Source organism: Tympanuchus pallidicinctus, unplaced genomic scaffold (assembly GCF_026119805.1).
Source record: "Tympanuchus pallidicinctus isolate F22 unplaced genomic scaffold, pur_lepc_1.0 scaffold6, whole genome shotgun sequence".
In the NCBI taxonomy this organism is placed as follows: Eukaryota; Metazoa; Chordata; class Aves; order Galliformes; family Phasianidae; genus Tympanuchus; species Tympanuchus pallidicinctus.
In genome coordinates, this window is record NW_026294780.1 from 2,554,765 (window position 1) to 2,581,526 (window position 26,762).

The window sequence follows — 26,762 nt, forward strand, 5'->3', positions numbered from 1 at the left end:
TTGTTGCAATTTTCAGCTCATGCATACTACTTAAAATACACATCAAGGAGGACATAAAAGGCACATACATCCATTGAAAGTCAAAAATCTACTTGTATGGGAACTGCTGAGTCATGGCCTGAACCTCTGATTGATCACCTGAGGCGAGCCATGATTCAGCCACAGGAGCACAGCTGAAGGCAATTCACCTGTGCTGCTGGAAGGGGTGGAGCCTGGCTGCACCTCTCCTAGACCTATTGAAGAGCTGGCTACCAGTGGGGAAGGATTTTGTCTGGAGATTCCTCTTTCTGGTGTTTTGTGGTGAGCCCAGCATAAGGGTAAGCCTTCCATTTATTCTCTCTTGTTATCAATGTCCACTTCACCTAACTCTCTTGTTTATTTTGTGATTGTAACATCTTGATATCCATTGATTATACACTACTACAAGCAGGAATCCCAATGTACTATAATTTCCATTTGGACAGTCTTTGCTGCAATAATTCAAGCCAGTTATAAAAAAAAAGAAAAAAAAAAAAAACAAAAACAGGAGAAAGTCCTTAGACTTATTTCCCACAGGTTTTAGCTCATAACTGTAGCCCTTTTTCCTTGGGTGCTTTCTCTATGTTCTCTGAATTTTCTACAAAGTATTTTATAATAAGAATATATGCCTTAGAGATGATGATGTCTTGACTCCAAAATTAAGGATTTTCATTTCTGATGTAGAGAAGAAATGATGTTTATAGCTAAAGGATTGAAAATACAGGCTACTATATGTACTTCTCAATAGTTTCCAGAGGAGTTAAAGAGTACATTATATAAATGTAAAATGGATAGTAGAGTGTAGGCTATAGAATTATAATTCTGTGCTTTGGGCAACCAGGAGTTGAACATGAAATGCTTGGGGCATGCAGGAAAAAACAGGATGTACAAAATCTTAGCAATATTTAGGACAGGAGATAATGGCATTAAGTTGTGCCAGGAGAGGTTGTTTGGCTATTAGGAAAGATTTCTTCTCAGAAAGAGTGGTAATGTGCTGGAACAGGCTGCCCAGGGAGCTGGCTGAGTCATTGCCTCTGGAGGCTTTCATGAAAACAGTAGATTTTGCATTGAGTGACATGGATTAGTGGTGGTAGTGGGTTGATGGTGGGACAAGATGATCTTAGTGGTCTTTCCAACTTTAATGACTCTATGGTTCTGTGAATACTGAATATGAATGTCTGTCACAAAGGAGATTACAATGAAGGAAAGTTATGAATTTTCCTTTTAGTATATACAAATCTTGTTCAAAGATTATTTCACCGTAGGTGATAGATTCCTTATGAAATAGTACTTCCAGGGAAGTTAGAATATGGTGTTTCGTGTAGAATGGTCTTGACTATGTGAGTCAGTACTTCATTCCACATAGGTTGAAGGTAGGGTGTAGTTGGAAACAAATGTTTGCAAATGGCAGTAGACTCCAGAAGTGCATGCTGTTTCAAAATGATGTGAAGAGATGTTGAGCAATACTACTTTAGCAAGTCTCCTTGCAGCAGCATGAAGCATATCAGTAAAACAAATGTGGTATATTTTTTCACTTTTGAGTGTCACGAGCAATACCAGAAGCAGACTTTAACTATTATTCTGGCACCAACAAATGCACACATCACACTCTGCTCATGGGTTTCTACAGTTTTGTTGACATCACTGTAGAGTTTGGTGGAAGACATCAAGACAAATTGTGAATGAATTATGGAGGAAAGCAAGGTTGAAATAAGTCAGGCATTTTTCTACATAAGTGTATTTTGTCCTGCAGTTCTACTGATAAATAGGTATCCTGGAAAAATATACAGCAAGAATGTAAAAATATGCTCAGATGAGTTCACATACTTCACCTTGTCTCTGTTAATGGCTGATAAAGGATTATTAGGGGAAAGATGACAAATACAGTGATTCTTTCCCTAGCATAACCTCCCATCTTCCAGTAATCAGTAGTTTAATTGTATCCTAAATCAGCATTTAATATTTCAGTGAAGCATTTCACATTTCTGTTAAATATCTTTGTAGTTTTGTTCTAGATATTTTGGAACTCATTCATATTTTTGATCTCTGCTATACTGATGTGTTCTATTACTTACACTCATTAAATGAAAAAAAAAAAAAACCCACAGCTTTAAGTTGTTGACATTTCAAGAATATTTTTCATGTTTTTCTGAGAAACAGTGAATGATAGTTTCCTTCCACTTTCTCTTTATCACCCTGATTTTATAGATTTCATCCCTGTTCATATATTTTCCAAGCAATACTAACCATGTTTTGTTGTTTTTTCCCTAGTAGATGGTTTTTAGATTGAATGATCAGAACTGCATGTACTAAGTGCATGAATGACAATAATATGCATGAACTGTATAGACAGCAATAGAATTATGTCTAATTTTCAAGTTCTACTGTAATTATAATATGTTATTTTTTTGGCCTTTCTTATCATCACCACCATTAAATGGATATTTTATGACTGTCCAAGAGCTCTTTCCTGAGTCCCGCTTGTCTTTAAGTGACTTAAGCCCATCACAGTACATGCACTGTAGATTAGCTGAGGCTGATCATTTAACTTAGTCATGCCATATATACATAGGAAAAATGAGTTCCATACTTTCTTAAAGCTAGAGAAGCTAGGGAATGTGTTAACACCACCTCAGATTCAGTATCTAAAATATTCTTGTCAATTTATGTTATGTTTAAAGCTTTCCTTACCAGGCTGGCCATTTATGGGCATACAGAAGAGTGGTTCAGGCTAAGTATAATGAGAGGCACTTTTCCCATGAGGACAGTGAGGCATTGGAGCAGATCACCCTTAGAGGCTGTGCTGTCTATGTCCTCAGAGAATTTTAAATCCTGAATGTATCAGACCCTGAGCAGACTGTGCTGGAACCAGGGCTGGTTCTGCTTTGGACAGGGAGTTGGACTGGCAACCTTCCTGTCTGAATTTTCCTGTGATTCCATAAAATTTAAATGGCTCAGTAAACAAAATACTATAGCAGAGACAGAAGTGACTAGAATGCAATCAAGTAATTTTATAAAATTATTGAGCAGGAATAGAATTATCCCTAAAGTTACTTCTAATATGTGGAACCACTGCTAACGCTGAACAACTGAAAGCTTTCCATTAAGATCAATTACTCATTTTCCTCATCTGAGGCTTAAAAAACTAATATATGTCGGTAGGAACACTGTAGTTTCTCTTCTTTTGACTTCTGCTTTGAAAGATGGTAACATTTTGAAAATAAATAGGGAAAATTTTGCACGGATAATACCACAGTAGCACTGTACTCCCACTGTAATCAAAGTTTAATATTATTTTCATTGCATTCATTCTGAACAAATAAATGTATGCATGTACATTTGTATCTCCGTGAACTTTCTAGATGAGATAAAAATATAGAGCTTAAAAAAAGTATAACTCATAAGTTGTATTGCAAATGGTTGATATAGGCACTATAAGACTCTTCATTTGAAGAGTTACGATACATTCTTTGAGCTCATGGGTCAGAAATACCCATACTATACATAATGTTTTTAGCTATATCTCTTTTCGGGCCTCTTTGCTGAGGCAAGTGTCCTGTCTAAGAGCTTTTTCTGGATTGAGAAAGGGATAGAGGAAAAGCAGTAGAGAATTGCCTCCTGCACAGGAAATACCAGAAATAATTGTTTTTAGTGCAATGCACCATTGTTAAGAGCTGCAAGGGTATGTTGCTGAATTTTGCTTCTACCTTTACTTCTATTTTGATTAGGTGATGTTGTAAGAAATATCCTCAATCAGAGTTTGAAATCTGCTGGTTTCAGCTGGGATGGAATTGATTTTCTCCACAGTGACTGGTGTGATAGTATGGTTTTTGACTTTAGGAGAAAAACAATGTTGACAAATCACCAGTGTTTCAGTTGTTTTGGAGTGCTGTACAGAGCCAAGGACTCTCAGTTTCTCAGCTTCATGTACTGCCCTGCCAGTGAAGGGGGCACAACGAGCTGGGAGGAGACAGAACCAGAACAGCTGACTTAAACTGGCCAAGGGTATATACCATACCATGCGATGTCACGTGAAGAAACTATAAAACTAAGGGGACTTGGCTTATGTGGTGCAACTACTGCTTGGGGACTGTCTGACCATTGGTGAGCAGGTTGTGAGCAATTGAACTGTGCATCGCTTGTTTTGTAAATCTCAACTTATCAGTTCTATTTATTTTTTCCCTTATTCTCTCCCCCATAACAATGGGATTGGGAATGGAAAAGGAAGGAGTAAGCAAACGGTTGCATGGTGCTGAGTTCCCTGACAGGTTGTCATAACATAACAATTTCTCAAATTTACTGGAAATGTTTACTTGCAGATTGTATAGCATTCGAGCTTTCAGAGAACCTTAGACAGACTGATGATTCCTAATAGTCATTGATCTCTAATTGGTCATAAATGGTAGCTGGAAAAATCGCTGTATATGGGCATACCTAAGTTCAATACCAGGATGACTTCAGCAATCATTAAAGCAAAGATACATAAATTTTTATTCTATTAATTTATGGTGGGTATTTTTTCCCCTGTAATTCTGCAAGGCTTGATTTGCACAAGTAAAACTCCACAGATCCTATCAGACCTTGATCATACAGATTTTGGTAGAAGATTTCATATTTATATATATATAATTTTTCTGGAGCATTGTAATAGAATGAAAACACAGTTAACTTGAAAATTTCAGGTAAATTAACAGTTACTTTCAAACATGACCTTCACTAGAAATTCAACAAAAAATGATAAAGACTGAAAATCTCTGTGGAAAATTCTTTCCTGAGGATCTCTAGTTCCTTCAGAAATGAAGACAGCTTGTGTATATCTGGTATCTCTTATCTGTTATGAATAAGTCAAGAGAATCTTGAATACTTTTTGTGTTTTAGTAATTTGCATGGATTTGGAAGATAACAGTAAGTCAGCGAAGCCAAAAGCAATGTCTGAACTGTTTCTGATTTTCATCTTGTAGTGCTTAACATTAGCTTTTATAGTAGGGGAGAAGAGTGGAATATTTAAACCACATTGCACAGAAATTATTTTATTTCTGTGGACAGATTCCTTTCCATTGCCCTGCGGGCAGAAAGGGCTGACATGTTTTAAATTCCACATGGAATTCAACAGTTCAAGCACTAGCCTTAGTGAATCCACACAAATTCACTGTGTATGAGGATATCTTATATGATTTTTTTTTCCAAAAGAAGGATTTACTAGAAGCAAGGCAATGGATGGTTGGCTTAGTGAAAGATGTTTTTTGCCTAATCAGAGCTTTAAATTTACCCTATGGGCACAATGCATTCTATCTTCCCTATGTATGAAGTAAGATTCTGTTTTACATACACATAATGCACAATGTGCACTTTTCCAGTTTATTTGTACCTGTTAGGTTTTTTTGGAGCTTTTCCTTTAACTTATAGTGAAACATTAAAAGTATTAAGTCAGAAAGCTGCAGGAGAGTTTTTTTTTTTTTTTTTTTTTTTTTTTTTTTTTTTTACTACAAGACTGCCTTCTTGTCTTGCCCGACATCAACTGTTTTCCTAAAGCTAATTTCATTATAGCTATCACCTTCCTTGTTTGCTGCCAAGATGGAGAATTAGCTATTGAAGCACTGAAAAAGTTAGGTGTGTCCACTGAAGCCACCGCTCAAGCTTTGAGGGTGACTTCTTTGCAGGAAAGTGTTAATCTAAATTTTCAGGGACAACTTCGAGAGGAAAAGTGCAAGAAAAAGGATGAAGAAGAGTGAATGACAAGAACTATAACAACTCCATGTAGAGAAAGAAGTGCCAGAAGAAATTATAAAAGTTTGTCAGAGCACTAAACTGGAGATATGAGTTAGAAGGGAGTTACTGAATCCTTATTTGCCAGTTATGTCTCCAAGCATGCTCCAAGCAGCATTTTGGAAACAGAATTACAAATCCAAAAGGCTGCCTCACCCTGACATTTGCAATTTTGATTTATGTAAGCAAGGTCCCCTCCTACCTGCTGGAGGGGAGCTCTGCAGAAAGGGACCTGGGTGGCCTGGTGGATGACAGGTTGGCCATGAGCCAGCAGTGTGCCCTTGTGGTCAAAAAGGCCAATGGCTTACTGGGGTGCATTAAAAAGAGCATGGCCAGCAGGTCGAGGGAGGTGATCCTCCCCCTCTACTCTGCCCTGGTAAGGCCTCATCTGGAGTACTGCGTCCAGTTCTGGGCTCCCCAGTACAAAAAAGACAGGGATCTCTTGGAAGGAGTCCAGCGGAGGGCCATGAAGATGGTGAAGGGCCTGGAGCATCTCTCCTATGAGGAAAGGCTGAGTGATCTGGGTCTGTTCAGCCTTGAGAAAAGGAGACTGAGAGGAGACCTGATCCAGGTCTATAAATATCTAAGGTGTGGGGGGCAGAATGGTGAGGCCAGACTCTTTTCGGTGGTGAGTGGAGACAGGACAAGGGGAAACAGCTGGAAACTGCAGCATAGGAAGTTCTGCACAAATGTGCGCAAGAACTTCTTTACGGTGAGGTGACGGAGCACTGGAACAGGCTGCCCAGGGAGGTGGTGGAGTCTCCTTCTCTGGAGATGTTCAAGACCTGCCTGGATGCCTACCTGTGCGACCTGCTGTAGGGAACCTGCTTTGGCAGGGGGGTTGGACTCAATCTCTGGAGGTCCCTTCCAACCCGTGGGACTCTGTGGGACTCTGTGGGACTCTGTGGGACTCTGTGGGACTCTGTGGGACTCTGTGGGACTCTGTGGGACTCTGTGGGACTCTGTGGGACTCTGTGGGACTCTACCCGCCTACTACCTAATGTAACTCTTGTGTTCCAACCTGCAGTTGATAGTGCACATTTTTTGAATTTCTTTTATAGCACATGTATGGTTTATATTACAGTGTTGCCTCGAAAACTGTACCCCATTTTATTGGATGGCAAGGATAAATACAACTCTTGTTCAAAAATGCATATTATTTATCTAGATAACAGAGAGAAATTGTAGGATACAGAAAACAGCAGTATTTCACTTAGGAAAGACATGGTCAATAGAGAATCAGGAGTGGGAGATGTCTGTAAACAGATAGAGACGTTTTGAATGTTTAATCTCTATTCTCTTTGTTAACATTGATAAAAGGTGCCAGTATCTGACCTATTTTAGACCATTTTTGTGGTCTACATATGTAATGAAGAATATCTAGAGATGCCCAATTTTGTGTATTATGATATTGTGCTAAATAGCCCCTATGTGACTTTAAAAAAAATAATTAGAAAACAGAACACATTTATCGCTACTACAATCTCTATTTAAAGGATTTTTCTAAATAGGAGAGTCACTTTTGCAGAACAAGTGTGAGAGATTCTGAAAGCTCAGAAAAAATCAAAACACTCCTATAAGGGTGATTCTATGGTGTGCTGTAAATTGCTTATTGCAAAGGCTACTTAAATGATTAAGTGGATGGTAACTGCATATGTCACCATCTGATAAAGACAACTGAATATATCTGAGGGACAATTTCCCCCTGGGCCTGAAAGTTCTCGCCACAGCTGGATATGATCTGTCATGCATTTTGCATTTTAACTCTTGCAATTGTCTCACAGAATTGAAACAAATACATGTCTGTTTGTAATCTAATAAAAGTAACCTCTATGTATTGTGATTGTTTCCACTGCCTTCTTTCCTGCCTTCATATAGACATTCCTTTCCATTGTTACCTTCTACATCGTTACCTTCTAACTGTTATTTTCTTATTTAGTAGTCTTTTTTTTTTCCTCTCTCTCTTTCTGCCTTCAGAATTACTACTTTAAGAAGTCCAACTGCTTTTCTATGATGAATTCTTGCAAGAAAAAAATCATCACAATTGGAAGCCCACTACAGAACTTATTTGAATATGTGTTATATTGAATATGTGCTGACTGAGCTGATGGGAGTTTTATGCAGCTCCCATCTTTTATCTGTTGTTTTTGAGGAAACGCTTTTTTGCAGTAAAATGTGTATATGGTACCTGTCTTAAAACCCAACACTGATTTCCTTTATCAAATATTCCTTTCAAATTAGGGTTTGTTTTTTGCTTCCTCTTGAGTATTAAACTGTCTATATGTGCTCACCACTAATACCGTAGGCTTCTTGGTCCAGTGGATGTATTCACATATTAAGTTTTGGTAGGATTAACTTAATGAATTTATCAATTTACTTTCATTATTGTATGTGATACTGCATAAGGTCTCTGGCCATAATTTGCATATGAGACTTAGAAAATATCCTCCCAGTACAGCAACTGATTTCACAAAGAACTCACAGAAATATTACAGTGGACATCTAATTCAGAATTCTTACAGGGAAAGGAAGGAAAAGAAGGCAGGCATGATAGATACTTCAATGAGTCAAGAAATGTTCCCAGAGGAGGGTCAATTTTTACATTATTTATGTCTCTTTTCAGGAGTGAATGTTTGACAGCATGGATCAAGCAATGAGTTCTCTGGTATGTGCTCCCTTCTCTGACAGCAGAGCAATATCAGAGTTGAATTTTTCTACAAGATTGTTCCTGAGAAGCAAGCACTGCTAATTTGTACTAGTATGTATTTAGCAAGACATTAGGGACAGCTTCAGATGTGCTCAGCTGCTTAGATACTGTGCATCGTTTCAGGTTTAAAAATGTTGCAGTTACTCATTTAAAAAAAAAAAAAAAAAAAAAAAAAAAAAAAAAAAAAAAAAAAAAAACAACAACAAAACAGATAAAACCATTAGACATATGGGTTCTCCTGTGAGGATGAAGATAATATCATGTCTGAGACCTTGACAAGGTCAGGGTAAGGTTTAACCTAAGACCATACTCTGGCAGTCCAGTAATCCTGTTTTATACTAGCATTGCGGCTTGTGACACCTCTGTTCTGACCCCTGCTCATACGGTCAGGTTCCTCAAGCAGAAATATTTGCTGCTGGAAGAGACAATACCTTCTTTTTCTACCCTATACTCAATAGGGGTCCTCATACAGCTACGAGAAACTGCTGCCTTCAGAATCCTCTGGCATTTTCTGAAAGAAGTGAAGGAGTCAATAATTCAAAATTGTTCTGAATTACCAGAAGCTGATGACTTTAGCCTAAATGGGAGTGTGAGTCCAGCAAGGCCAGCTACCTCATGGTTCTAGAAGCACTCCAAAAGGGCAGAACATCAGGTGAAACAGATGCACCAGACCTGAGCTTATAGACTGATAATGCAGCTGCACCTGAGCTGTGTCCATCTTTACAGTATGGATGTTACCCAGCAGGATGAGCAATGGTATTTGTACATGGGAGAGAAACTGACAAGAATTTCTTTCTCTGGCTGAATTGATTTATTTTTTGTTCAGGTCCTAAGATAAACAAATGAATCTGGAAAGATCTGGAAGTAAATCCGGGTTCCACGATACATCAGTACAAAACTGGAAGAGCCTTGGAAAATGGAGATTTAAAGGAGCAAGGGAACTGGGTACGAAAGAGCATGAAATAGCATCAGAGGAAAAGGTATTTGCCTCAGAGAAATGAAAGGAAGATTGGGATAAGGGTGGTAAGTTCTCTGCACTTTCCTTCAATCTGCTAGTGCAAAGCTGGGAGATGGGACAACAAATGATATTTGATCTCAGCTCAGCTGCTTAGATCTTATAATAGTGGTGATGAGGAAAATGATATTAGCTGAAGTAGTCACAGTACCTGTAGGAGTATTTTAAGCCAGAGCCAAAATAATGCCATAAGTCTTCTGTCCAAATTTCCTTATATATATAATATATATATATATATATATATATATATATATATATATACATACATATATACACATTACCAATTGCCTGCTGTAAATTCTTTTTATCTCCCCTTCTCTGCTTCACACTCTCTCTTCAGGCTTCCTTTTTATTTTTTAACTTCTTTTTCACTTTAGTTAATACTCAGAGTAATGCTGTCTGCATTTGTCTTTCTCAGAGTGAATGAAGAAGTTCTTTTCTTCTGGCATTCAAAAGAAAAAAATCAAAACAAGCAGGAAAGAATGGGGAGACCTTTGGAAGGAAAGTAGAAAAGTAGAAATATTGCAGACAAGCAGAAACATGAGATATCCACAGGGAAATTCAAGATCAGAGAATTTGTAATACAAAAAGTGCTAAAGCAATTCTTTGTCATAAAAATGACCTAAGAACGATTGGAAGAGAAAATAAGATGGGTGTGTGTGAGAGTTGTGAACAATTACTCTCTTCTCACAATTTTTCAAGCCTTTAGCCTGCAAAACATATGTGAACCAATCAATGTCCTGCTCCATCTCTCAAACTAGCAGTAACTTGGAGCAGACAGCATGGTAGCTAATAGCATTTAGTACTGAATGATAGTAAATATATGAATGAAACCACAAATATTAATATTTTGTGAATAGCCAGTGGTGTGCAGAATTGATGGTTGGTAAGCAGAGCTTGCAAATGAGAAGTAGTTCTCAAGGGTTTTGCTTGGTGCATATGGCTGGTGCACAGCCATCACCCACTCCCTAGCTGCTTAATAATAATAATAAAAAAGAAAAATATGAAAATGCATGCATAAATAGACAATGTTCTGTACCAATTTTTCTGTTATGAATCTAGAAATCAAGACTGGAAGTCAGGGCAGGCCAAGCTCTGTTTCAACCTAACAATACAAATTCAGCTTGGAAGAAATGGTTAAGAAGGAAGTACTGTTGTTTACTACCAGTCAAGAAGGCAGAAACAGTTTTGGAGTTACTCTAAATAATTTAATTATTTTAGAAGTTAATGAACAGGAAGGTGTATTCCTGCCACAAATTCCTTAACTTGGCTGAATTAATAGCTTACTGCAAACATCACTGTCTGGGACTCATCACAGAGAGTGTAGGTCAGGATGTTGGAAGTGCCATTTAGTTTATTTCTGATGTGCTAGTTAAGTCTTGCATTATTGTCACAGAACTGCAAATGGTTTGTGCGCATTATTTGTGCTTGTATGAACACAACACTCACGCTTTACAGTCTGTGTGTGTTAAAGTATGTTTACTTCCTGTTTGTCATTCTTAGTTCAGTATTGGTACAGCACTAGCGCTCTCCCAGCTAAAGTCTGTATTTCCTTATATGGCTGCAGTTACATCTACATTGCAATTGAAGAAGTGAAGATTTTCATTAAGTAATTCTGAAGGCATGTCATATCTTCATACAAACTAAAGTTAAAAATAATGCGAGTGTTGCCCCATTCTACATAACAGGACCTGATGTCTGTCTATTAAAGCCTGACTACTGCCTCTTAAGACTGAAAATTAGATGGAGAGATTAGTGGAGCAAATTAAATTGAAGTTTATTAATTGTTTTTCATGTCTTTTGAATTCAGTGAACAGAGTACTGGCAGCATACGTGGCATGGCTGCTCATATGAACTTGCAGTAGGGCTGCTAAAAAAGTTCGGTTCCAATTTGTTCATCAAAAGATTCTGGTTGCTTGTCATGATTGTCATAAGGAAGGGCAGATAATTTTAACACAGTATATTTGGATATATTTTTAAAGATAAATTCAAATTTCACTAGGGGTAGTTATAGCTTTAAAATTAGAATTACTTCATACACTGGCTAAACCATTTGTTAGTATAGTGTGTGACAGGTAAAATAGTTTTACCCCAATTCATTTTGATGTAAAACAAATCACATCAAATATACTGCAGGTGCAGCTACACCAAACATTAACAATCATCTGAAGTCTGCTTGAATCTGTAGACATTTGCACTGTTTGTGGTACCTGGTATTTACAGAAATGTGAAGAAAATAGGGAGTACTGTCAAGATTGTCAACCAGGTAACCGTATTCCTAAACAGTTTCCTCAAATTCTTGGGAATGATCAGATTCTCTATGGCATGCATCCATTTCAGGAACTTCTTAGCTATATGCTTTCGATGCTATGAATCTGAGGCATTTTATATGCCTCAGGTGTTTTAATAAATACACAGGTTCTGCAGAGGCATATTAAATCCCTTGTTCACACAGAAATGAATACCTGCACGGTTTCTGAATGACGTTTTACACTGATAGAGCTCCTCTTGTTTTCTGTATAACAGACATCAAACTTGATGCACCAATCCTCATTATCTTGCCACACAGTAGTGGAAATATTACTTAGATATTGAAGTAAGCAATCTGTACTATTCTTTGGGGAAAGGTGGGGAAAGTAACTTACATTGCAAAAGCTGTTAGTTTTTTTTTTTTTCTTCTTAAATTCACCTATAGGCATACTTCATATGATAGAATAGATCAGACACAGTCATCAAGAATGATTTGGGAGTGTTAGTTGATAAAAGACTCAACATGAGCTTGCATTGCTTGCAGCCCAAAAGGCCAACTGTATCCTGGGTCGCATCAAGAAAAGTGTGAACGCCAGATAGAGAGATGTAATTCTGCCTCTCTGTTTTGCTTTTGTGATATGTAAAGCACGCCTATAGGTGAATTAAGTGTATAATAATGCATGATCTGTAATACATTAATATATGAATAGAATAATGTATATGCACCTAAACATCTGCACTGCAAACTTCTGAGCTAATAAAAAAGAGTATTATGAACATATTACAAAATAACCATTCACTTGTGCATAAGCTCTAAGAAATATACATGTGCAGAATACAATGGAATAGTGGTGGTTTTTTGTTTGCTAAAGCTCCCTGTTGTGCTGTGCCATCATAAGAGATGCAGTGTGCAGCCCTTGAGAGAATTATGCCAGTGTATCTTGCAAAGTGCCACGTGACCATCAAACACTGCAAATTCTTGAGGTGATAAATGGGTAATTATGAGAGTGAGAGAATATAAGGGGATGAAGCATGGAATAAGAAAGACTATTTAAATACAGAACAGAGAATTATAAGATTTATTCCTCCTACCCTTCAGATACTTCTGTGCTTTTGTCTTAGGCAGCATGAACTTGAGCTCACTTTTACTGGGTCAAGTAATCTAAAATATGCCCACTTCTGACCTTGTCGATTTGCTGGCATTTTAATTCATGCTTTCTTGTAATGGTAAAAGATGTCTTCACCGCAGACAAGCATAACGTAACTTGTCTAATATATGACAAGTTACATTTCAAAATTTGATTTAATTTTATATCATCCAATCAAATGAAGCTGCTCAAAATCTCCTGTGAACTGCAATTCTGTAGGCAACTTCATTTTGGAGAAGTAGCAAATGTTATTTTGCTGATGTGTATCCCGGCCCTGAAGCAGTTCCACTGGTTTTCTTGAGATGTAGGTAACCTTCATGAAACAGCTGAATACATCCTAAGGATCTGTGGGGTAAGCTGGGGCTGCTATGGTCCTGGCTCTGTGGAAGAGAAAGAGATGGCAGCTCATTGGGCTGCCTCACACTGTGCCCTGACTTTACTCAGGCCAGGAATGCTCAGTGTCCATGGGCTCTTATGCTGAATTTCATAGGCATCCTGGCCTCCAGTGATGGAAAGTCATCTGGTTAGAAATGCACCAAACAGGACAGATTCAGCTGGGTAGTACAAATGTTAGTGAAAATATATCAGCTGTCTTTATTTTTACATCTGATGAAGAAATAGAGGCTATTATGCTTCCATCACTCCTATGAGAATGATTTAGCTAGCTCCTTCCTGTGAACGTATTTAACCTCAACAGCTTGACCTGACCTCATTGTGATGACGACCTTTAACATCTTGTGTTCCCTAGCTTAATAGAGTCAACAAATCAGTCTGGGCTGTAGATGAGTTTGCAGAAATAACAGTTAGAATGAGTGAACAGCTTGAAAATAACCATATCTGATTCTGGAGCAATTGAAAGACAGTAAACATGAAGCTTAAGGATATCAGTTTTGCAGGGTCACTTATCTTAGGGAAACAGTGTGATAAACAGTGTTGTTTAGAATGGGAGTCTTTTCTTGATTTGAATAATTCATTTTTACTCTTGACCGTTATTCTTACATTACTTGGTTAGAAATCAGATAGCATCAAATAATAATACAGTATCATAGCAACATAGAAGAAACCAGCCTTACAGATTCTGGAGATGCTGATATCATTGCATTTAGTTAGTGTAAAGGAATTATTGAGCTGACATCTTCAGAGAAGTTTATTTTCCAGTTGAAAAAGTCATGTCGCTATCCGATTTGACATTCTGCCTCTATATTGCTTCCAGCTTCCTTTAAAAAGTCCCTGAAAGTCAATTCTCTTTTGTAATCACTGTACTGTTAAACAACTTTGTCATGGCCTTGGCTCTTAAATGAATTGTGCTGGAAAACATTTTTCTTCCATTTTAATGTCAGCTACCGACCCAAAGCTGTCATTGCAGTAACACTGAAGAAGACTGTATCCCAACTAACATCATCTGCTGTGCCATATATATTTTTAAGGAAGCTGGGGAGAATAGTAATTTCAAATGAAAAAAGCATCTCACTAAATCGTGCAAGATTTACTAGGTTCGTAATTGCTGAAACTCAAATAATATTTTTGATATATAGAGATTTCAAAGCTCGTCTTCCTGATCTAAATCCAATATAGCGCTAGATCTAGTGGTGGAAATGAAATCTGAGATACAGTTGTTACTTCCAAGTAGTTTGATTAACACGTTCTGCAAAATACGTGCAAATATGTTCACATTCTGAATGGTGAGCAAGTTGACAGCTACAGAAATAAAATTCCACATTATTTTCAGAAAGCAGCCCTCTAATGCAGTCATCTCAACATTACAATAGGGGAGAGGACAGAAAAATCACGGACTGGAAATGAGACATGCTTTTTGCAAGGTATCACTGAGAACCCCAGAACATTTGCAAGCATTTTTGCCAGTGTCATTTTAGTTTTCTTCAGACATTTGTGTTGTTTTCACATTACATCAATAGCTGCTTGTCTCTGATACCATACATCGCAGTGCCATCTAGTGCGGGAAGGGAAGAACACGGAGGAGAAAATGGTGTGAGATTTAGTTCATGTGAAAGCAGCATGCACAGCCCTGGCTGAGCAGTGATGTCTGCCTTTAGTAACTGCCTCTGATTTCAGTATCTCACCACTGGAATATTTGCTAGCACCAAAGACAGAAATAGCTGCATTTCCCCATGCACAGATGCACAGTTATGTGTGTTGTGACAAAATACTTTATGAAGCTGAATTCTTTACTAGTGTTTGATTATCTGAAGCTGTCCACTGTGAACTCTGTCTACATAAGACAGGATGAAAAACACAAAGAGAAATGCATGCGAGAAACTGTTTTCATTATAATTTGCAGTGAAAATTTCTAATAAAAAAAGGCTGCATGTATTCACAGCTATTTTTTCTAATTGTTAGCCAGCTAAGCTACTGCTGTCTAGATGACATAATGATTTGCAATGCTAGGACCAGAAGAAACATGAAAGATAATGTCAGGCACAGAGAAAAATCTTCCCCTTTTTTGCCAAATCTCATCACGGTGGTGGTGATCATACACTATAAGCACAAAAGTCTCTCTTCATACAATCATATAATCATCTGAGTTGAAAGGATCTTTTAAGGGTCACCTAGTTCAACCTGCATTAAATAGGGGCACCTACAGCTATATCAGTGTGCTCAGAGCCCCATCCAGCTTGATCTTGTGTTCAGAAATGGGGCGTTTCATCTTCAACTACTGGAATAATTTCCTACACAGAAGATAGAACAGTCTTCACCTGATCTGTGTTATATGTATTTGCACTCTGTTTTGTGCCTGACATATGCACCCCTGAAAATAGACCCTTATGCACATACAGTTCACTCTCCTCCATGGACTGAGGTTAGCAGAAGAGAAAGGCAGTCCTGATTTCAATCTGCTGCCCTCTAATCTTGCAGAGGTAGAGTGGAAAGTCTTCTGGGCTTATCCACTGCTTTTCCAGCTGCATGTCTTGACTTTACTATGCAGCTGTCCAACTCTGTACAAATTGCACATCTTTGGAAAACATCACTATGCGTTATGTTCACTGCATAAGGGAGAGCAGTAGGGCCTGTGTGTGATGGGGCCCGCTGCTGCCCGTTGCAGGGATGCATCTCCTGGGCAGGGCCCAGCTACATGCTTCAGCCAGTTGAAGCAAAAAATAGAAAAAGCAGGTATGCTCAGAGATGACACAACTGAGCAGTTGCCCTTCTCCAAAAGGCAAAGAGATCCTTTCCATGTGGACTTTCAGGGCACGCAGGCAGAAAGATACAGCTCACCAGGTTCGGACACAGGTTCTGGCCATCTTTGGCACAGCCTACTGGCTGTCTGCTCACACGGGGAGGTCTTGCCTGGAGGGCAAAGGACAAGCAGGTTGCTTTCCCTAAGCGTATTGCAAAACCAGGCACCTTTAGAACATTCTTTACATCTTTCGGAAATAAACATTTCTTAGGGATATGATATACCACTGTACATGCATCCAGATTCATGTCAGAAAGCAAATTCCTGCTCTATTAACTTCAGTGGAGACAGCACTGCACTCACGCATTCACGCTTCCAAGAAAAATGAATGAATATAAACGCGCTATTATGAAAGTCTGATAACAATTTTTCACATCCTCATCTTTAGTATCTTAAAAAAAGCACCAAGTGTTTTTTGACTCTCCCTCTCTGCAGATATTCTAAGTAAAATGTTGATGAACAGCTTAATTGTGACAGAAAAAACATTTCATTGATATTTTTTCAATCCAGATATTGTAAAGAATTTAGGAGGAACAATAACAAAAGAGAGAGCATTTTTTATCTTCATTTAAAGGAAAAGATATGTGACTTCTATACCAAGTACTGTCAAGGTTTTAACATATTTAGAATTTAAGATTTCTTTTATATTTAACATTAGTCTAACTTGAAGGATTTCTGTTTGTTTTTAATCTAGAGAGCATATTAAGATCCATGAACTCTTGATGATCTATGAGCAAATCTGTAAGTCAGAATCACTCGAACTATATTTGCATGAAATGTTTGTTTTACGCAATGTCTTTAATTTTGTCCACACTGAAAACAGATTCTGATTTTGTTTTTTAAGGTTGATAAAAGTGTCAAACATTTTTAAAGTGCAGCAGAGTGCTTCCCTTACCTGTCCTCAAAATAAAACTACAAAGTATTTTCAACCAAACACAACAATAAATAATGTTGCTATGTCCTGGTTGTTAAATGCCCATGATATAGTAACTTCTGAAACTGTAGCACTATCTGTTTTACTTCTACGATAATAATGGTGAGCAAAAGGTATACAAGAGACCTACCCTTGTAACTTAATGCAAGAGGTCCTGGCCAAAATTAAGGACCCAGCTGAGTTTTAGTAGTCATTGTTTTTTTGGTTCATACTGCAATATATTAAAACATAATTTTGCTAAAGAGATGTAGGCCATTTCTGATGTTCAAACACTAGGTAAAAGGTTTGCTATGTTCCATCTCTGCTGGCTGTCACTGGGGGCGGCTGAGCAAATGGTGATTCAGCCTTTGGTCTGAAGCTCATTGTACTGAGCCTGCTCCAGATGCCATAAATATATCTTGTTGGGATGTTTTATGTCCCTCACTTCCCTGCAGGCAGTCCAGACTGGAGTGGATTTATGTATTTTTATTTTGGGATTGTTTTTGCTGGAAGGCTTACAAAAAAAGGCAGGCTTTGCATTTTGAGGGAGTTGAAGCTGCACAACATGTACATCCTAATTTAGTTATAGAGTCGATTTATGCTCATACTCTCTGAAGTGGTCTCCCTTCAGTACTCTTCAGATCTTGAATTATTTTCTTTCTTTCTTTTGTCCAGCTCCAAATCAGAGCAATTTGGCTAAGTACCAGCCTTAGATTTTGTTATTAAATTTTTGATTATCTTTTCATATTAGCAGTTCTACTGAGACTGCTTGGAGAGTATACTGAGACCCTTTACTGCAGCTAAAGGTATCAGTTTTGTATAATATAATTATCTTTGTAAAAGTCTGTATAGCCATTGCAAAATAATTCTGTTTTACTTACTGTGAGGATTCTTTTAATATAATGCAGTCATTATTAAAATATTTCTATTGCTTCTCCTGGGAGATGCCTGTTGCCTCCAGCAGAGTGTAGTTTGAAAAGATCTCTTTAGAGACTGACATATTCAGATACACCAAACAAACACAGTAGGTTCATGCAGAGTCCTTGCTAGGCTTCAGAAAGCAGTAGGGTTGCATTACTGTAGTGCTGTGTCTACTGTAATTAGTTGCAGAGCATTACTAGGTTTGCAGAGCTATTCTAGGTGCTTTGGAGTGCTGAGGCTGCTGTATGTTGGCTCTGCACTACTGCTGTGTTGGCAGCATCCCCACTGCTCTCCTTTGCCCAAGAGGAATCTTTCTGTGACAAAAGTCAAGGGTGAGTCCTGCTCTGGGATTTGGCTACTCATTTTGCCACACGACAAAATGCTGTGTGGGGCAGTGGTATCTGCCCGTATATACCTCAGCTTTGGTTTGCTGGCACATTCAGCAGTGGAAGCCAACTCCAATATTCTGCACTTAAAAGTGGGGAAATTCAGGAGTGGGTTGTCCCCAGGATATCTTTATTAATCCAATGTTTTCAACTTCAGCTGTCCAAATAAAAGTTAACTTCTAGCCCAGTTAGAGCTCACAGTTTGCATTTTCCAGTAAAAATCTCATCTCTCTTTCTATAAAGGCATGTTCATTATTTTATCCTGTGGTACCCATTGATGGTACCAATCGAAAGCACTGCCTTAATATGTGATCTTCTCTTCTTATAGTGTGACTCATAAGAAAGCAACAGAGAACAAATCATCTCAAATATTGACAAGGCAAGTTAAATTTAGTAGAGTCATATATGTCTCCACAATAAGGCTTCAGTTTTCTTCAGTGGAAGGAAACACATCTGTCTCAATTCTCATTAAAATGTTAGAAAGTGAACATGAGTACTATTACAGAAAAGAATAAGAAACTGAAACGAAGTCAGATGCTTCAGAACAAGATGATAATCTCAGAAAATGTCTATGTGATGTTCTTAGAGATGTGGAAGAGTGTGAGAAACAAATGACACACAATTTTTTATTATCCCTGGCCACTTGGTTATCTTATGATGACAATTCATATACATGCACGTATTCTTATTACTTATTTGTCACATAGTGACAGATAGCACAGCCCGATATCTATTGCAGGTTAATGTGAGAAAAATCTATTATATTCTGAAAAATGTAAAAACTTGCTTCTCTCTCACAGAACATCACCTACATGAACATCTACAACCTGTTCTTGGAACAACAGCAAGAGGAGGGAGGAGACAGTCATTAAAAAGGTAATTTTTTCAGACCCTAACACAGTGGTGGAAAACACAGAAGAAATGTGATTGCCAACTAATAATTTGGATTCATCATCTCATAACTTATTTTGGAATGAGTGCTGTCAGATATAGCTATAGCATTCTCTACTATGGCCTTATAGCAGTCCTGCACAGCTTTTTCAACAATATCAACTTGTCATTTGTTCAGTTTGTGCTTATGTATGAGGCTGCTAATATCTCATATATGATAAATCAGTTGTTTTGTTTAAAAAAACCACAGGTAAACTGAGAATTAAAATGAAATGCTAATCTTAAAATGTTGGGATAACTAATGCAAACATTGCATTTACGCAACATGATTGGACTCTAGTGCCAACTTATCCTATGCTGACAACATTGTGCCAGCTCTTTTAAACAGGTTGTTTCATATTAAATATAGGGCTATCGAATACAAATAACATAAGTAGATCAGCTCCTGAATTCATCAGAGCAATACTTGTTAATTTTTGTGCCATTGCTTATAATGTGTTACCTTCTGAAAGAGCCAGAGCATTCAGGGAGATAAACCAAGTAGAGCAAGACTTCTGCTGTCTAGTGTTGTGGTACGTGCTCATCAGTAAGGTATGTTTCTATGAAGATTTCTATTTTACATAATGCATGTGCCATGCGTTTGGGGCTAAGTGGTTTCAAGGTAGTTGCAGCTTTAGGGCTAGCAAATTTACGCTTCATCATCATAGCCATACATTTCCAAGTAAGCCTTAAAATCAATATATACTAACTAATTTCTCCATCTGAGAGGATACTCAAATGCTAGCAAACATCTCTGAAATAACTGATTTGTGTATTGTATTATTTAACCTTCCTTCCTCTGGGTATTTAAATTCTAGAAGTGGTATATGCTTATTACCTTTGTTATTTTTGCTACAGATTCTGTAATATTATTATTAGTAGTAGTATTTAAAATCCAAAGTAACTGCTATAAATGAAATGTAAAGTTTTCTTCATTCAAATTATTCTGGTTTTGTCATCTGGAAAATAGAAATTTTCTCTTTTCTGAGAATGTTTTTATCCTGTTGTTTTCAGCTTTTTAGAAACCCCATCAAAGTAAATTCAAAAGGTTATATATAATCTTTAATCATTAGTTTTTCCCAAAATTGTAATTATCTTTTTTTACTTCACACTGGCAGATGAATTAAGCCAGATTATCTTGGAATTGCTGAGAGTTCGTATCAATTAATTAGATAATGACAGCACGCATTTTAAATTCACAGGCAGCATCGAAATGAAAGGAACTATCAGCAGCTCAAAATACAGAATTAATGTCCAGAGTGACCTTGACAAATGGAAGAATGAAAAAAAAACCAACTTCTTCAGTAAACATAAAATTACAAGTTTAAGATCTGTGGGCAAAAGCTTCTTGGGTCACAAGTTGAAAAGGAGACAAAACAGCTGAGTGAGAGCTTCCTTCTGCAACATTTATGATGGAGAAATAAACATGTGGTCAGTTAAATAATCTTTCATTCTTTTCAGCACAAAAAAAGGATTTAATTATTTATTTATTTATTTTGTGATTCTTAGTTTTAATTTTTAGCTGTAAGTCATGAGATCCAAATTCTTCCAGTCACACTTGCCAGAAAACTAGCCTGTACAGTTGGCTTCAGTAGCCAACGTGCTATAATCCCTGAATGTCCACTGAACTTTATGCAGCCTTTTAACCTTTAGTTAATGCACTCCCTTTACCCAAAAACACGATGTGGATCTTGAGATAGTCATGAGTTTGCTTTTTCTCACACTTGATTTATCAACAGCCTGGTCTGGCTAACCTTGTTAAGAAATAAAAAATCTCAAGTGTAAAGTCATGGTCCTTTTCCACTGACGTAATTTGGTCCAGGATTTCAATCAAGGATATAAAGGGATTAATCACATGTCACATGGCAGCACAAAGCTGTTGTGAAACTCACATTGTCCAACCTGTGATCTGTCCAACCACATGGCTGTGCTCCCACATTTTGATACTCAGTACTGGAAGAGTCTCTGAACTGAAGCTGTAGTGCAAAAGAGGAAGATTTTACAACTGCTCCATAAATACATAATTTACGACAAAGCTTTATGTCTCAGTAATGACCTGTCTTGAGTCTCTTCAGCCTTCAGGTGAAGTTTGGAGTGTCCCAGACAATTATGTACGAGAATCAGAGGGCACAATAAGATAAATTGCTCACACTGATGATGAAACTGTGAGGAGCACAGTAGAACACCAGGATTTCAGAAAGAAATGTGAAAATGTTTACAAGTCCCCAGCACTCAGCTGTTAGGTCATTCCAGGTACAGAGAGAGTATGAGAAAAGACATAGAAATGTGGTTAGAAAAAGAGAAGGAAGGAGCTTCCAGGCAAGGTGAGTCAGCAGGACTTGGGCACATAGCTGTAGGCAGAAATGAAGTCTGAAACGCAACAAGAACCAGAGCAGCACAACTTGGAAATGAGTTTGGGTTGTTTAAATGAGGACAAACACCTGCAAGTGGGTCTGATTGAGGCCTCAGTGCTTCATTCAGGACTGAAGTTAAGACAAATAAGAACCTTTTTGTGATATTCAGAGCTGTGATATACATCCCCACTTTGTTGCTTCATTATGCAGCTGTGTAAAGATAATTGAGAGAACTATGCTAGATTTTTCATCAACAAGCAATAAAATGTGATAAATATGTTACATGGAATGGCAAATGTTAGAATTAATAAGCTGAAATGTTGACGAATTACTGTTTATATACTTGACATGTAATAATTGCTTCATTTATCATCTGAATCTGGAAAACTTAAATAGCAGGCATTTATAATTAATTTTCTCCTCTTGTAAGCTGCAATTCATTCCACAGTCAAAGGAGTCAGTGTTAATTTCTTTTCTATCAGCCACAGGCCATAAGTTAATGCATTAAAGAAAAATCAGAACATTTAAAATAACAGTCTAATTAAATTATATCCTCCACTGTTGGAGAAAAACACATGATTCTTCAGGAGATAATCAGTTACCACAGTAAACACCATTTAGTTCTTCTCACAAATTTGTGTCTACCCAGTGGCAATTTTAGACTGTCAAGAAGAAGAATTTTCTTTACTGAGTAGATGAAGAATATTGACTTCAGCCTCATTAGCAACTTCAAATGAGAATGACAATGGGAGTTCATTAAATAATAATTTTCCATGCACTGAGTTTCTTTCATCAAGCAGAAGAATATGCTTTATGTAGAGTCTGACAAAGCCCACATTTCTGCTTCATGCTTCTTAGCCGATCAGCTAGAAAACGCCTTCTCCTCAGGGTTCTTCCTGTTTGATCAGCAGGAGCTTGCTTCTGCTTCTGTTTCGCTGAAAACAGTAAGGCAGGTGATGTCCATCTCAGTTCAGAGCGCTGAAAGTACCCTGCTCCAGGGCTGAATCTATCCATGTCCTCAGGAAGATCTGGAGATTTCTGGATGGACCACATCAGTTGAAGTGGCTGAGCACAAACACTCTTCACCACTGGCAGCTGTGGTGCCATGGAGCGGACTGGAAGAGTCTCATTAATGACCTCTGGGCTTTTGTTTATTCAGCTTTGCTATTGAAAGAACAGCTGTTTAGGTATAAGAGAGCCCTTTTGAGTACACAGCTGGGAAAAAATGACAGAGAGGGGCTGTTTTAAGACTATCTTCTTTTCCGTGGCAATCTGAATTCAGGTGTCCTACAAATAACTGCCCATTTTTCTATGTGTAATAACTTAGCTTGTATGCATACTCCCTGTCAACATTACTAGTATAGCCACTGCAAGGGCTATTTTTTTTTTTTACTAAATTGTTACAGCTGAAAAAAATATATATATATATATATTTTTCTCCCCCACTGGTAGGTGTTCTTGTGCAATAAGCACTGATAATTTATAGCAAGAGATTGAATGTGTCATGCTAAAAATTCCACCTTTGTATTCGTATCTTTGTTTTTAATGATTTTTTTCCACCTAAATACTAGAAAAAAATCTTGAAATACTGAGGATCAGTATATTTCAAAAGATGAAAATAATGAGCATTTCCTCTTGTGTAGCCTCTGCTAATTAGTTCTCAGTACAATTTTAAGGATAGCTTTTTAAGTGTTTTTAATTTTAAGATCTTCAGGGCAAAAGAGCATGTGATTTCTCTTACTGCTCCCCACCCTAATTAGTAACTTAATTCCATCTACAGAACTAAGCAGAGCTGACAGACTACAGCTTCTCCTGCATTCTTGCAATTCTCTTTTTCACAAGATACCACTGAGGTCAGGGGCTTTAAAAGGGATAGAAACTTGTCTCCTTCGACATGCATTCCAGCACCTTTCTCACAGAAAATAAGGAAGGTCATTCATTTACATGGGTTATTCCATAGTCCTCCCTTTGGATTTTAAATTCTTCAGAGAATTCTCCCAGTACTTGCTGGCCCTAGGAAAAGTCAGATCAAGCTGCAGGGGAGATATACAAGACTCAAACTTCTCAGGCCCCTGCTCCCACAGCTGCTTAGGCATTTTGCATTAAAGTTCTTGGGAAACAATCAACAGAAGCCTCTCAAGAACATTTCTGCTCTCTCTTCCAAGTGGAACAAGTGCCTTTGCCAATGGGCACTTGGAGGAGACTCTTTTTGTGCTCTCTTGCCCTGCCCAGAGTGGATAATGCAGTAAGGAGGGGAGTTCTCCCTTTCTTGTCTGAACTGAGAATGCAGATAAAGACATAGATTGGAAAGACATGATAAAGACATAAATTATTTTAGCTCACTCTGGCTCTGTGTAAGTCAGGCTAAGACAGTGTGTTTCAAGAGTGGAAGACTTCAGGGAAAATAAAGTAAATAGTAATAAAAAGTGAAAAAAAAAAAAAAAAAAAAAAGAAAAAAGAAAAAAGAAAAAATAACGTAACCCAATTGCCTACACTGAAAGGGATATTTTCAGCATCCAAATTCCAGAGATCATTTCAGGCATGAAATCTGATTTTACTTAAGTACCGTCTTATATCCCTAGCTCTAAGGTTAAGTGAGAGTATGCAAGCATTTCTTCATAGCCAGAAAAGGCCCCCTCTTCTATCCCTGCCCTTTCCCTCATCAGGCTGACTCTTGTCTACAGCTGCAATTTCAGTACCTGGAACAGAACACCTAGAGAAAACTACAGTGATGTTCAGCACTGGCACATTTTCGTCTTTTACTGATTACGTCAGGAATCACTTAATGTTGTGTTAAAGAGCACACATAACTCAGACTTAATAAATCTGAAGACAGTGCATGCAGCAGAAGGGAAAGTCAATCCAAATCCACTTTTCCTGACAAAAATACTAGTTTCATACAAACAGATATTTTGATTGTGAAGTTGACTGGACATCCTAATTGGATGACTGGAATATCAGGGCTTTTTACCCATTGGCTGTACACTAAGCTTCAGATAAACAACACAGAAAGTTTTGATTGATAAAACCATGAACAAGGATTTCTCTTGTGTTATACAGAAAATAAAACTAAATTTCTAAATATCTTTCATAATGCACACACACTAGCAGTAATTATTTCTATCAAATTGTAGCTGTATTATAACTATACTATAATAACATTAATTGTGTTGAAGAAAATGTGCCTGTACTATAATGTGCATTTGTTTTCTTTTGCCAAACCCAAGCTATCAGGTGAAGCAGTTACGATGAAGTGTTTGATCAGCAAGATAACCATTATATGCTGGCACAAGTCTAATCATGTCCATCATCATAAATAACTATAATTTATCCTTTTGGGAAGAAGATCTTCGGCCTTCTCCAATAAACAGCATGAAAAATGCTTCAGTTTTCTATTTAATATAGGTGGAAGGATAACAATTTCTTTTTATTTTTTCAGAAGCAACAATTTTCCTTGAGGGAGAGGATGTGGGATAAAATTTCCCACCTTCATTACTGAGAATCCACTTTCAAGGCTTTGTTCTCCTATAGATTCACCAGTACCTGAACTTATAACTCATTATTCATTCAAACTGAGTTGCATCACCAATAATGTTATCACTGGGAACCTTTGAGATTATTCTCACTCTGAGAAGATCTTTTGTATTTGACCTCAAAAACGATTGTGCAAATTCGGGCAATTCTTTAAAAAACTTCTAGTGAATCAAAATGTTTTGTTATAATCAAATAAAAGTAGTTTTTTTCCCAGATTAAAAAAAAATAAAATAAAATCCAAAGAAGGAAATAATTACTAATATAATCCGTAAGATAATGTTCTCACACTAAAGATTCCTCAGCTTTTGAGAGCTGAGATAAATCTATACGTGAGCAGAGTTCTGCTATAACCCAAACCCAGCCATCACAGGAAGTTTAGTTTTAGCCTTGAGATCTGGAATAAAATCACATTACAACAGAATTATTTCAAAATTAAAAGGAAAAAAATTCTTTTTACTGGGCTTATTTTAAGTCAGTGATATGAAGTAACTAAGCAAAACCAAATTGAGTCAGGGCCCCTTGGTTTCTTCTGAAATCATGAGTCAGGGAACTATGATGAATATAGTGGTTGGTCACAAAAAAGTAGCAAAAGGAGTTTACTGATTGTTGCTTCTTAGCTCCTGGTGCAGATGTTCCCTTAGTTCCCTTAACTCATCATGGCTATTTTTCATATTGTTTTGTGTCTTGTTTTTGTCTCTACAGGAGCTCTTCTGTGACAGTTCGTTCTCTCTGCCTCTCTTCCCTCCATGTGCTCTCCACTTCAAGAGTTTATTTTCCCTTTATGTGAAAGACTGTTCCACCCTGACTCAGTTCCCTTTTCCTATTCTTACTTCTTGTTCCCTTCCTTCCTCAGATCATCTTCTTTTTCCTCTAGCTTTAAATTAACAGTAACAGGGTTTTGTCTTTCTGTTGTTGTTAATAATCTGAAAAGAGAATTAATTTGTAAAAGCTAGCACATAGTGGTTGCCAGGCAGCAGTCTACATTATCATCATTCAGTTAATGGTTGGCTTAATTACTGTCTTAATAAGCACTGTTTAATCTTGAGCTACCTCCTGTAACACAGTTCTAAGGCAAAGCCCACTGTGCTGCAGTTTGAGGTCCCCACTCACAGCAGTGAAGGACAGCAGTGACTAGGTTTGATAATTGTCCCCCTCAATACAGATTCCCTTATATTAAGTAATAAAACAATCCATGCCATAGGCATTTATATGGGATACAAATGCTCACAGCAACATTTGTGTTTCCAAAGGTACTTGGACACCTGAGCTGACTGACAGACAGAGAAGCTCATGTGCAGAAGTTGTGCATAAGTTTTTCTGTTGGTCTGCATAAATTGCCCTTCTGGCAACATAAAGGCTCATTGTTCATGTTGAGCTTGTGAGTGTCAAAATTGCCTACACTGCTGGTTTTAACTGATTCTAAACAAAGTAATATGCAGGCCTCACTGCTTTCAGGTTAATTCAACTTTAGAAACTCTTTGGTCTTATGCATCTAACAGATTTTGTCATTCTCACTTGTAACAGTTGCTACTCATTTTATTACCAATACAAATGGCTGCATGAAATAAATACACTGAAGGAATGATAAATCCATTAAGTAATTACTCATAGTTCTCTACTATAT

The 26,762-nt window shown here is 37.5% G+C and overlaps 2 long non-coding RNA genes across 2 annotated transcripts; both read left to right on the forward strand.

Moving 5' to 3' along the window:
- Positions 1-281: 281 nt before the first annotated feature.
- Positions 282-9,586, forward strand: LOC128092190 (uncharacterized). The gene is made up of 3 exons (XR_008211677.1): positions 282-317; positions 8,408-8,449; positions 9,318-9,586. It is a non-coding gene; the product is annotated as an uncharacterized LOC128092190 (long non-coding RNA).
- An 8,180-nt stretch (positions 9,587-17,766) lies between these two features.
- Positions 17,767-22,495, forward strand: LOC128071630 (uncharacterized). Its single transcript, XR_008201924.1, has 3 exons — positions 17,767-17,819; positions 19,121-19,196; positions 20,453-22,495. It is a non-coding gene; the product is annotated as an uncharacterized LOC128071630 (long non-coding RNA).
- The last annotated feature ends 4,267 nt before the right edge of the window (positions 22,496-26,762 follow it).